At 33.8% G+C, this 13,153-nt stretch overlaps 1 long non-coding RNA gene across 1 annotated transcript; it reads left to right on the plus strand.

Moving 5' to 3' along the window:
* Nucleotides 1–8,859: 8,859 nt before the first annotated feature.
* On the plus strand, nt 8,860–9,579 carry LOC104224042 (uncharacterized). Its single transcript, XR_710265.2, has 2 exons — nt 8,860–9,058; nt 9,310–9,579. It is a non-coding gene; the product is annotated as an uncharacterized lncRNA (long non-coding RNA).
* The last annotated feature ends 3,574 nt before the right edge of the window (nt 9,580–13,153 follow it).

Here is a 13,153-nt window from a genome sequence, read left to right on the forward strand (position 1 = left end):
AGCCTTGGTTGAACCTTTGTTCCTTTTTGGTTGAACTTGTTCCTTCTTCCTGTTCCTTCGTTCAGCCCTTTCTTTCTTCCACTCAATTTCCCATTGAGGGCGGTTCTTGATCATGTGATCAGTCTTACCACACTTGTAGCAATCCTCATTGGTCTATTTCTCAGGAGCTCTTGACTTGTTGAAGGTTGTACCTCTTGAAGAACCATTTCCTCTCATCAGGTACTTTTTGAATTCTCTAGTGATCATAGCCATCTCATCATCTTCCAGATCTGAACCTTCAGCAATTCTGAAAGCTAGGCTTCTCTCCTTCTTGGATATATCCATCTTCATGGTTTGCCTTCTCAGTTCATAAGCAGTAAGATTTCCAATCAGTCCATCCAGTCTGAGAGTAGCAATATTCTTGGATTCCTGAATGGCCGTGATTTTGCTTTCCAATGAGACTGGCAGAACCCTTGTCAGGATTTTCTCAACCTTGTATTCTTCAAGAATAATCCTTCCAAGGGACTTAAGTTCATTTGTCAGTGTAGTGAACCTAGTATACATCTATTGGATAGTTTCTCCTTCCTTCATAGTAAAATTCTCATATTGAGAATATAGTAGTGTTCCTCTAGATCTTTTCACTTGAGGTGTTCCTTCATGAGCCACTTGCAAAGTGTCCCATATCTCCTTGGCAGTAGTACAGCTTTGGATCCTACTGTACTCATCTGGACCTAGTCCACACACAAGCCATTTCTTGGCCTTAGCATTTTTCTCCCATTTTTTTAGGTCTTCAGCAGTGCAGTCATCCCTTGTCTTTGGCACAACCACTCCTTCCTCATTTTTCATTATAGTTGCCAAAGGACTATCAGTGACTATGTCCTAGAGTTCATAGTCTTCTCCTATGATGTGATCCTTCATCTTGTTCTTCCACCAAGAGTAGTACTGTCCATTGAACAGTGGAGGCCTGACAGTGGATTGCCCTTCCCAGTTCCCAAGTGGTGCACTTATGTTGATCTTTTACTAAGGTGTTAGCCTCTTCAAGGATAACCTACTCTGATACCAATTAATGTTCTAAACGTCAATACCACACAAGAGGGGGGGGTCATTTGTGTGGTACCCAGTTTTTCGATCTAGAAGAACCTGGTTCTTCTAGGTGTTCTAACTGCTACGGTTGCGGAATTAAAAGTACATAAAATAAAGAACACATAGATTTTTACGTGAAAAACACCTGGCTAAAAAGGTGAAAAAATCACGACGTACTACTCAGTAGGATTTTTTCAAACATCCACTAAAATCACTGAGCCAAAACAGCATTTACAAAACTCTTTGTAAACCTAAGGATTAACTCTAATCCCTGTGTAGCACATAGCCTCAACTATTGCGACACCTTCAAGTTAGCCTATAACTTGAACACTCAAAGTACCTATTACAAATGCTTCTATGAAAGCTGAAAAGGTACAACTTTAAACCACCTACTACAATTGAACTAGAATAAGAATAAACACAACAAAACTGGTTCTTCTATCTCGTTCAAGTAGCTTCAGGTTTGCACACTTGAATTACACACGAACTGCTTGCAAAAAGCGTTGCTATTTTGCTCCTTATTCACGTTTAACTTTTGCGTATGTGCAACACCTGTAAAAGAGAACAATCACTGTTATTTAATGAGTTAGTAATCAGAGTTTGATTGAGACTCAATTGCTGATCTTTCATCGAAGTTGAGTCCTTGTTCAATACAAACTCCAACCCTATCATTTATCCGGATTGTGTGATTGTGTCCTCTTCCCATAAGGAGACTTTCTCTCCTTATCCAATATGCAACCTTTTCGATCAGTTCAGGAGATATTGCTGCTTGATTACTAAGACTTATCTCCTTCACGTGTATCTCACATGTCTAGGTTGATAAATACTATGTCTCACATGATGAACCTGGTCCATGACTGAGTTCATTTGTCATTCTTCAAAACTTCACCTGAACTTGGGCCAACATGTATGCAATGAATTCTTTCACGGTGACATGAATGAAGAAGTATACATGTTTCCACCACCAGGGTATAATGTATCCTCTCCACACTTGGTGTGAAAATTGAGGAAATCATTGTATGGCTTGCGTCAAGCATCTCGCAATTGGTTTGCAAAATTGTCAGGTGCCTCGAAAAATTATGGGTTCCAAAGGTGTCCATTGGAGCACTCTTTGTTCGTGTATGCTAGAAATGGAATTTTTTACAGCATTAGTTTACGTGGATGACATAATATTGACTGGGAGGTTGACAGTTCAAACCTCAGAGAGAGTTAAAGAGAGGCCTTTCAGTTCGTTCAAAGGTGCTAGGGACGAGCTATTACAGATGGTCTGATGCTTTTGGAGTTTGCTCATATTGAATTGTCCAAAAATGAGGAGGAATGTCAATCCTTCAAAGAGTATCTCGATAATTGTTTTCACATCAAGGACCTTAGCAAACAAGTATTTTTGGGCATTGAAGCTGCAAGATCACCAAATGATTTATTATTAAACCAACGCAAGTATGCCTTGGACATACTTAAGGAGACGGGTCTGTTAAATGCCAAACCAAGTCCTACACCTATGAAGCAATGACACCATTTTTCTGAAGATGTTGGTAATCTTCTTATGGAGCCATCACAATATAGAAGATTGATTGGATGCTTATTGCATCTCACAATTACAAAGCCAGACAATACATATGAAGTCCATATTCTAAGCTAGTTCATGCAAGCTCCGAGGCAAGATCAATGGATGCACGCTCTTAGAGTAGTACTCTACCTAAAATCAAGTCCAGGCATAGGCATCTTTTTACCAGGCAGCAATAATTTGCAACTCATGGCATATTGTGACTCGCACTGGGCAAGCTGTCCCATGACACGATGATCAGTTTATGGATACTTCATAATGTTAGGGAATGAACCTATTGCTTGAAAATCCAAGAAGCAAACCAAGGTGTTTCATTTATCAGCGGAAACAGAGTATCGATCTATGAAAAATACAACAAGTGAAATCGCATGGCTTCGAGGCCTATTGAAGTTCTTGCATATGACTCAGTCATCACCCACTAGGTTGTTTTGTGATAATCAAGTTGCATTACATTGTATAGGATAAAATATGCTCATATTTAATGCTTGCATGATAAAGCGACACGTGGAGCCATAGACAGAAGACAATCAGGGCCGAAGGCAACAACCTCGTTTGTTACCAAAGTAAATATTATACACAAAGGCAAATTAAATATCTGTCACCCAGTAGTATTTAATGGAGAATATTCAACATCATTAAGCACATGGTTTGTTACAGAAAATATGGCATTCACTACCTAACGTTAATCCTTCAATGACCCTCTTAATTGTCATTAAAGATGGGCTTGATCCTAGGACCTTGTTCCCTAGGTGCAACTATAAATTGTGAGCTCTACACATATTGTAAGGGGACAAATTTTATGACAAGCATACATTCTACTCTATAAAAAGCTCAATAAAATTTTACTTTCTTGCTTATTTACATTGTCATTACTGCCTCCGAAAGCTCCGCTCCTGGGATCAAGATTTCTACTATCTTATCTCGATTTCAAGGCTATGTCTTAAGTTTTTGTTTCATTCATTTATCATTTTAGGGTCAAATCGATTCACTTGTCTATAAACCACACATAAATTCAATTGTACCATTTTATGGGTAAACATACATATAGCAGCTAATTTAGTTTTTTATGAACGTACAAAACATATTGAAGCCGATTCCAATTTTGTGTGTAAACGTATTGTGTCTAAGGACTTTGTGACTAGTCATGTTTCAAGTAAATATCAACTAGCCGACTTCTTCAATAAGTCGTTGGGAGTTCAAGAGTTTCATCATTTATTTAGCAAGCTGGGCATCTGTAATCTACATACACCACCTTGAGAGGGAGTATTAGCAGAGTTATATTGTAACTTCATTTTCTGACGTTTGTCTCAACCCACACAAAATAATTTATTTTGTGGCGGTTTTATTGCGAAGGTTTGCAAAACTGCCACAATTTGTACAATTTGTGGTGGCTATTAACTCCCACAATTTTATTACATTCATCTTATACTTATATATAATGAAAATATTTGTACTTATTAATTTATAGTGTGAGTTACATCTTTTCAACAGATATCAGGTTTGAAATGTCCTGCAAATACTTTTTCATTTTATAAACCCTCGGCATAAGTGCAAATTTTGATTTACAAAGACATATTTACATTTAGTAATTGTAGATATCTAATTTTTGCCCCCACGATCTTCATAGTCATGTATTGATGGCATAAATTGAATACTCCTAAATCATAAGAATAATATTTTATTTTTATTTGGTTTTAGATAATTTCACTTTTGAAAGGAAATAGAAAATTGCAAAAATTTGCACATGAGTTTTCTTTTAGTTTTATAATTTTAGGAGTTTCACATTTGCATACATAATCTTAGTAATTTGCAACTCTATTATATATTTTATCTAATATAAGAATTTTAAAATTTTTAAATATTAGATGAATAATTTTAATTAGTTTTCTGTGAATTTGTTCTGTATTTTAACTTATTGTTTTTCTGAATGTTTTGTTTGGTCCTTGATCTCTTTATTTATTAACTGTATAGTGTATAATAAAATTAGACTAGTATTAGTAACCATGCGATGCGCGGACACAAATCATGTCAAATGTGATTGGATTATCTGAATTATGTATAAATAACCTTGAAATATAAATCTTTCGGATAAAAAATATATATAATTGTAGATATTTATTAAGAAGTGAGGCATTAAACTATTTTTCAAATCTCGTAAAAGATAACTTTTACATTTTCCTCCTTGTACATTATCTTCCCTACTATGAAAATTAATAATTTTTTACATTAATATTTTACCTACAATTGAAATAATATCATATTTTATTTTAAATTATATCCTTGAGTTAGTCTAAATTATTAATACATAAGTTTTTTGATTATTATGTTTCAAATCTGTTGAGTTTTCTCAAAATTATCTTTTGTATTACATTCAATTAAATTTTCTTTCGTTTTTAGTTTCATTATTAAATTTGACTTTAATTTTTATAAGAAAAATTGCTTGCATTAGACATTTATTTTATATTTTTTATCAATATTTTCGTCTAGTAACACTTTAATTTCGTGGTCCTATCATATTTTGAGCGTTCTCATCTATAATTTAAGAACTTTTTAATCTTAAGCTTAAATAGTCTTTACCTTCCATTTCTAATATTGAATTTTTAATTAATTTTATTAATTTTACGTTATCTAATATATAGTATTATCACATTTTCATACTGCTTTTATTAACTTACCATTTATTTAATATCATTATCCACTACTATAATATAGACAAATATATATATTTTTTAAATTTATAAATAAAAATTTATTTTATTTAAAATTATAGATCAAAATTATTAGATTATTTAAATTTATCAATAGTATTTATATAGGTCAAGATTCTTAGATTATTTAAATTTTTCAATAGTATTTATAAATAGTGTACATTTTTTACTATATTTTATTTTCTAAATTAATTCTCTATATAAATATTCTCACATTATCTCTAATTTATTTTTATTCTTTAATTTATTTTTATTTTATCTATTAGACTTGAGTTATGTAGTTGTATTCACAATATGGCCCTTTTAGCGTAATAGGGAAAACAATTCTCAGCTAAATTTAAATAAGGTTTATCCTTCTTTTTTCTTTATGATGAATTTTTAAATTTTTTATTTTCTCTATTTATTTTTTATTTTTGCTATAATATTATTTAACCAGATGTTGACTTATGTGTAGAAAATCTCGGATGTAAATTCTGATGGTTCGGATAGTTTCGTTAGGTGATTTTGGACTTAGGAGCTTGTTCATAATATAATTTGGAGGTCTGTGGTATGCTTGAATTGGCGAAATTAAAAATTTGGCGTTTTCCGGTCGGTAGTGAAAACCTTGATATCGGGGTTGGAATGGAATTTCGAAAATTGGAATAGGTCTATTATGTCATTTGTGATGTGTGTGCAAAATTTCAGGTCATTCGGGTGAGGTTTGATAGGTTTCGGCATCGTTTGCAGAATTCAGAGCATTTGGAGGTCGAGTCGAGAGGCAAGGGCATCACGGGTTAGAGTTTTGTCCGATTTGAGGTAAGTAATGATCGTAAATCTTGTCCTGAGGGTATGAAGCCTTGGAGTTCACATCATTTCACTATTTTGAGGTGACGACACGCTAGTTGACGAGCGTAACGGCGTGCACCATTGGGGATTGTGACTTGATCCATCCCGTAGCGACTATTGAGTTGCGTATTTGACTGAAAACTATTTGATACTTATATGCTTTGGAAAGTATTACTATGTTTTGGGTTGAATGCCATATTTGGGCCTCGTGCCAAGCTGTTGGACTCTTAGGGGCTTTTTACTACTATTTCCTCACTATTTTAGTTTAAGATCTGTACTCAGTCATGCTATATTTTATTGATTTTATAACTCAGTCTTATTTACTCCGTTTTGATGCATAAAATGATATTTGGGCTGAGCACCCTACTGTATTGATAGCCCGAGTGGCTTGAGAGGTTTCTGACTAAGTGAGGCCGAGGGTCTGTGTTGTGAGGATATCCTAGGATCGGGTTGCGCGCCGCAGCATGTTGTACTGATTTGTGATATATGAGAGGCCGAGGGCCTGATTTATTATGCCACGAGATGGCTTGTTATAGCGTTTGGGCTGTAGGAACCCCTACGGAGTCTGTACACCCCCAGTGAGCGTGGGTATCATAAGAGAGTGATATGATGTTGCCCGAGGGATTGTTCTTGATTCATGTTGTGCTCGAGGGGCTGATTACGAGTGATTGTGAGGTTGTCCGAGGGGCTAATTTTGAGTGATGTTATGCCCGAGGAGCGGTTTATGATACATGTTTTGCCCGAGGAGCGGTTTATGATACATGTTTTGCCCGAGGAGCTATTTATGATTTTTATCACTTTTACTCTAAACTTCATTGAACCTCTGTTGAAATTATTGTAAAAATATCTTCAAATAATTTTTACTGAAAAATGGATTTTAAACGAGATGATTTGACTATATTCTGTTTTGAAGGCAGGTTGTACTTACTGTGATTTCATGACGTAGATTTATGTGTTTCTTACTGTTCAGTCTTTATTTACTTTTAGTACTTACTGAGTTGGCCTACTCACATTACTCCCCGCACCTTGTGTGCAGATCCAGGAATTGCTGGACGTGATAGTGAGCGCTGATCTTTCATCCGTCTTGGATATTTGGAGTCGGCAAGGTAGCTGCATGGCGTTCGCAGCCTTGCTCTTCTCTCTCTTATCTTCCTTAGACTATATTAGTGTTTTCCAGGCTGTGATGGTCTTAGTTGTATTCAAACAGCCCTTAGTATATGCTCGTGACTTGTGACACCCCGATGTCGGGCCTTTATTATTTCCGCACTTATTTAGACTTACGCTGTGAAATTTTATTAATTAATAGCTTGAAACATCTTTATTATGAAATATCGATTTTGTTTTGGGATTGTGTAGGCTGGCCTTGTTCATGATAGGCGCCATCACGACCGGGTTGGTTTGGGGTCGTGACACTTTTAAACTTAAAATAACTGTTACCCAATTAAGATAATAATCATAAAATATATTTTCTTATTTGTTTGAGCACATTATATCTAATTGATGTAATGATATTTCCACTAGGGCTACTTATCGGGCGGATCAGGCGGTTATTTGCGTTTAACGGTTCGGCTTATCAGTTATTGATTTTTAAATGTATTAATCCTCTAGCCACCCAATAAGATATCGGAGAGATTGGTATCAGTTTAGCTATTATCTGGCGGTTATCAAGCGGTTTATCGGTCTATTTATATATCTTTTATGTAAGTTTACATATTTTCCTGGAGATGCATATGATATTCTTTGACTTCTAGAAAAATAATTATGCAATTAGATGTTTAGTGATTTGACTGAAATTATTATTGATTTCATCCACTGAATTAATGAGATGCATTATTACCTTAATTAACAGTATAATACAATGGTGAGTGATGACCACTAAGGCACTAATCGGGAAAAATAAAAAAGAAAAGGCATGTATTTTGGCTACCAATACCAACACTTGTTAATGGGAAATTGGGAATTGATACTTGACGCTTGACACTTTATAGTAGCTATATCATTAGGATGGAAGTCATATATATATACTTAAATGGTTAACGAATTATCAGTTAAGAAAATTGAATAATCCACCCCCAAACCGATAAGTCATTAATAAAAAAAATTCAATCTGTTTCCCGTCCGTTAAACCGTCAACCCGATATCAATAAGCCATTAAGCTTCGGTTTCGGTTCGGATTTCGATTTCGGTTCGGTTTTGAACACCACTAATTTCCACTATCATTTTACTTTTTTATGTAATGTTTCTAACTATAAGAATCCTTATTTTAGAAAAGCTTTCAAAATCTATTTACTATAAATATTTGTGTCAATCTTGATTGATATTTTACTATTAATTGAATCTGACCAAATCTAATTTGTCTTAATACTCATTAGATTAAATTTATCTAAATCTATTTAGATTATGCTTTAAAAGTGTCAAGTGGCATTTTCTCAATAAGTAACTTGGTTTAATGCCATGCTTCACTACCCTCTTTTTAATATAATATAGATATAGATTCAGATATTTAACTATATTTAGGTATGAATATTATCACTTTAGTTTTACTTTCTCATGTTTCATTTTTTAAAGGTAAAAAAATAAAATAAAATAGAGAAAACGTAAGCTGCAAAAAGACAATTTAGGATGCCGGCTTCAAATTTTACTTTACAATTAGGTGGTAATTAGGTAAAAGACTCAATTTACTCAGAGCCCAACTTCTTAATGCACGTTCTCTGAAGTTTAATTAGGGCTCAAATTCCCTCTCTTCCACTCACGAGTTCTTTCAGGAGATGGAGGAAGTTATATATTGACACCCTCTCTTCATCATCTTCTCTACAAAGGAAAAAATTAATGGTTCCTTCTCCGTCTAATCTGACAGCGTGGGATCATTAGCCAACCAGCTTATTGCACAAGGCAAAAGGTACAAAGCAGATAATAACAAAAAAGATTCGTTTTACTATAGTTGTTAATTCATTTTATTTGTTGTTTTCATTTGTTTTACTCGTATAGTGATCTTATGTACCTTCTGATCTACTCATCTCCAACGTTGATTGAAAGGTATTTCTCATATTTGTGTTCAGTCTAGTTTACTTCTTTCTTGTAACGGGTCGTGTATTGCTAATTTTTTTTTTTATCAATTTCTAATAAAATACTCTTTTTTCATTGTTTCAGCAAAGTGTCATGGAGAGTGCGCCTACTACGTTCGTGGATGTAGAGTATCCTTAGATGGCTGCAATACCAATCACCAAACAAATACTTAGAATTTTTATTATATTTATTTTTTTGTGGAACCACACTAAATTATGCAATGTTTGGATTATTGTATTACTACTTTAGTTTGGTATGATTTTGGATTTTCAATGTTTTTTCATAAACGTCTCATTAGAATTTGATTAACGTCATGTAAGCATATAAATTATTTATTAAATTTTAGTATTTAAATTTTTGTATAGAAAAAAAAAATAATTTTCAACAATAGAAAGTATTTACTATTATTAACTTTTTTTTAACAATTGAGATTATATTACGGAGGTTATGAATCCCCACAAATTATTTTTTTTAAAGCATTGAAATCTTATTGTGAAGGTTATAAGCTGCCACTACTTGCCTTTAGAAACCGTCACAGATTAAAAATTTATTTTGTGGCGGTTGTTATAGAGGTTTTAAAAAATCGTCGCAAAATGGCTCGTGGCGAAGATAACGGTGGAATTTCTTAAAACCCCCCTAATTCATTTTGTGGGGGTCAAAAATCGCCACAAATTTAAAAAAAGACCTCTACAAAATAAGTAATTTCTTGTAGTCAAATATGTAGAAGCCGAAAAGAAGAAAAAGAAATTGAGAGGAGTGGAAGTATCATTATCAGAAAATGATGGGCTCAACCTAGGTGTCAGTTTGTCATCACCTTTTTTCACATGCACCAACTTTGCCCTTCTCCTTTTCCTGCGTGCACAAGGAGAAATTATTTGTTTTTGACTAAATTTCTTATACAATCCAAGATTTTGAGTTCCAAAATTTATATTTGTCAAACATAAATAAATTTTACTCAATTTGTTAATCGCGTGGGACATAAACTAAATATTTATCGTGCACAAATATCAGCTACGCATTTGCATCTCGCTACCGACAATTTAAGCCTCCAGTTAATTGAGCAATCTATTGAATACTCCATAGAAAGGACCTGGGCCCACAAAAAAGCCTAAAAATGGATGGATTGGTGCCTTATGGGTCCCACCCCAACTATCATCCCTTCAATTGATAGGACCACAGTTTAAGATAATGCTGTTGTGAGTTGACGCGTGCACAGTGTCACGTACTTGTGGGCCCCGTTTTGATCGATAATGAAATTCTTCTTTTTTTTATTTTTTTTTATTATTTTTTTACGTTAGAGACATTAGTTTTTTGTAGGTAGGAGAGATATCAGTTTATGAGTTGATCGCGAAAGAAAAATAAAGCCGATTTAAGATATTGCCTCATTAATATAATATCTAGTTTTCTACTCCCTCTGCCTTATTTTATTGACTTTTGATCCAAAAAATACACCGAACTATCAAAAATATGATAAAAATACTGGTTCACTTTTATGCCTCTATCCTGTTAATGGATATCCAAATCTCATATTTACCCTTTTAAAGCGTACTCACTTCGTTTCAATTTATGTGAATCTGTTTGATTGAGCACAAAATTTAGTCAAAATATGAAGACTTTTGAAATTTATGGTCCTAAACAAGTCAAAAAAGGGCCCAGAGTATTTGTGTGGTTATAAAAGCCTTTCATTAAGGGTAAAATTGTAAGTTTAAGCTAAATTGTTTCCAAATTTAGAAAAGAGTCCTTTTTTTTGGAACGGACCAAAAAGGAAATTGGTTCACATAAACTGAAACGGAAGGAGTACTTTTTTTGCTGTGATGGACTCCATCTCCGAAAAAAGGCGTCTTAATTATATATATATATATATATATATATATATATATATATATATATATATATATATATATATATATATATATATAGTGTGTTCTCCTCCGTTGGAAAATTAATCTTTTTTGTTCTTGAGTTTTCTTCTCCATAGAAAGTTAAAGTATATATGTGTGACTAATTGTTACTCTTAATAAAGTGAGAAAAAAATTCACACAAACTCCAAGTCAAATCACAATAAAGACAAATATTAGGTGATTTCTTTTTATCTATATGTCTAATTTTTACATGATCGAGTTATTCATGAGTAGCAGGTACTTATGAAATAGTTGAGTTAATTACGTGCAAATCGAATCGAACATATATATATCAAATCTGAGAATTAATGCGTCTATCATTTCTTCGATTTCCGTTTGTGCTGGTTGAAAATGATCATATGTTACAAGGGGCATATATGAGACTTGGAGGTCCGTTAATGGAGTAGGGGCATAATTGGGCTAATTTGCTAACAACAATGTCATTTTTATCCTATTTATAATAGTTCATGGACATTGTTGAACCAAAAGTCAAATGAAAGGTATGTTCGAATTATTTTCCATAGTTCAAGGGCATTTTTGCCTTTTCCGTTAAAACAATATGGTCCCAGGGGACAATTGCTTGCAAAACTTTCATCTGTTATTTCAAGAAGTTTGAAGCTCTCCTTTCAATTCCCGCAACTAACTTCACATTGGTTATGGTTTGCACGTATGTGAATATTGTTTTTCTTTTTTGATATTTGGAAATATTGATATTATTATATTGGGAAAAAAGGAGAGACTAGGAAAAAGACCCCTACGTATCCCATCCATAAGCCACAAAAACATGATGTAATTAGTCCTTAGACATGAATTAAATACGTTGTTGATTAGATACAGGCCCCGTAGCCAGTGGCTGAGCCACGTTAATCTAATTAAGGGAGTCAAGCGATATTTTTTGTTGAAAAACTACATCGTATGGTTAGTTCAATTTTTTCTTAATATATATATATATATATACCTTATTTGTGTGTGTATTTATTTTATTTTTTTGATATTTCTATACCATTTAATAAATGTTTTGCATCCGCAGCTGCCTGTAATCTCAACTAAAATGTACAGTATCCTTCTCATGGATACATGTGGGAACTAGGCTGCTAGAAAGTGCCTCCATTGAATTGATTAAGAGGGCCACTTTTTCACATAATTTCAATTATTTGGTTGTGTTCTATATCGTCCGTATATATAGCACATAGGCCCTCCTTATTTTTTGGTGGTATATCTACTTCTTGGGAATTGGCCGTTAGTAGCCAGAAATCATGCAGAAAGGTCTTCGACTAAAAGACTCCATCAAACTGTAACAGCAAGAATTCAATATCCAACTTGGTAAATCCCCGCTTTCTAATTGTTCCAAAACAATTTATGGAGGAAATCATGAGAAGACAAGGATTAAAAAACAAGGACAACATGACAATAAACTAGCATTTTTAGTTCTTCAAGTATTGATAAATTTGGATTTTGGTCCTTGTGATTTGTGGTTAACCATATTATCCTTCAGTTAATTAATACGTGCAGTTTTGATCCCTCCGATATTGAATTATAAAAAATTTAACGAATTATTAAGTGTTAAACAATTCAATAACAATGCATTATGTTAAATTTACATTGCTGCTTAGAGCCGTCAATATGCGCTTGGCACGTTGGGCCAGTCCGGCCCGGCCCGGCCCGTAATTTAGCAGGTTTGGGCTAGAATTTTTGAAGCTCATTTAAAAACGAGGTTTTTAAGCCCGTGGCCCGTGAAGCTTGACTGAGGCTGGGCTGGGCCAGCCCGTGGGCCTAATAAAAATATTTATTAAAATATATAAAATATAAAATGTATACTGCCTCTAGCGATGGAAAATCAGAATTGAATCTTTACTTTGAGGAACCAAAGCTTGATCTTGAGAAGTTTCAAGAGATGTATTGGAAGGACCATTCTAGAAAATATCCGAATCTTTCAGTGATGATGCGTGATGTACTTAGTATTTCTATTATCCCACTGAAGCATCGGAATCAACATTTAGCATTGGTGGGCATGTTCTGACAAAGTA

The sequence above is a fragment of the Nicotiana sylvestris genome, chromosome 6, assembly GCF_000393655.2.
Source record: "Nicotiana sylvestris chromosome 6, ASM39365v2, whole genome shotgun sequence".
In the NCBI taxonomy this organism is placed as follows: domain Eukaryota; kingdom Viridiplantae; phylum Streptophyta; class Magnoliopsida; order Solanales; family Solanaceae; genus Nicotiana; species Nicotiana sylvestris.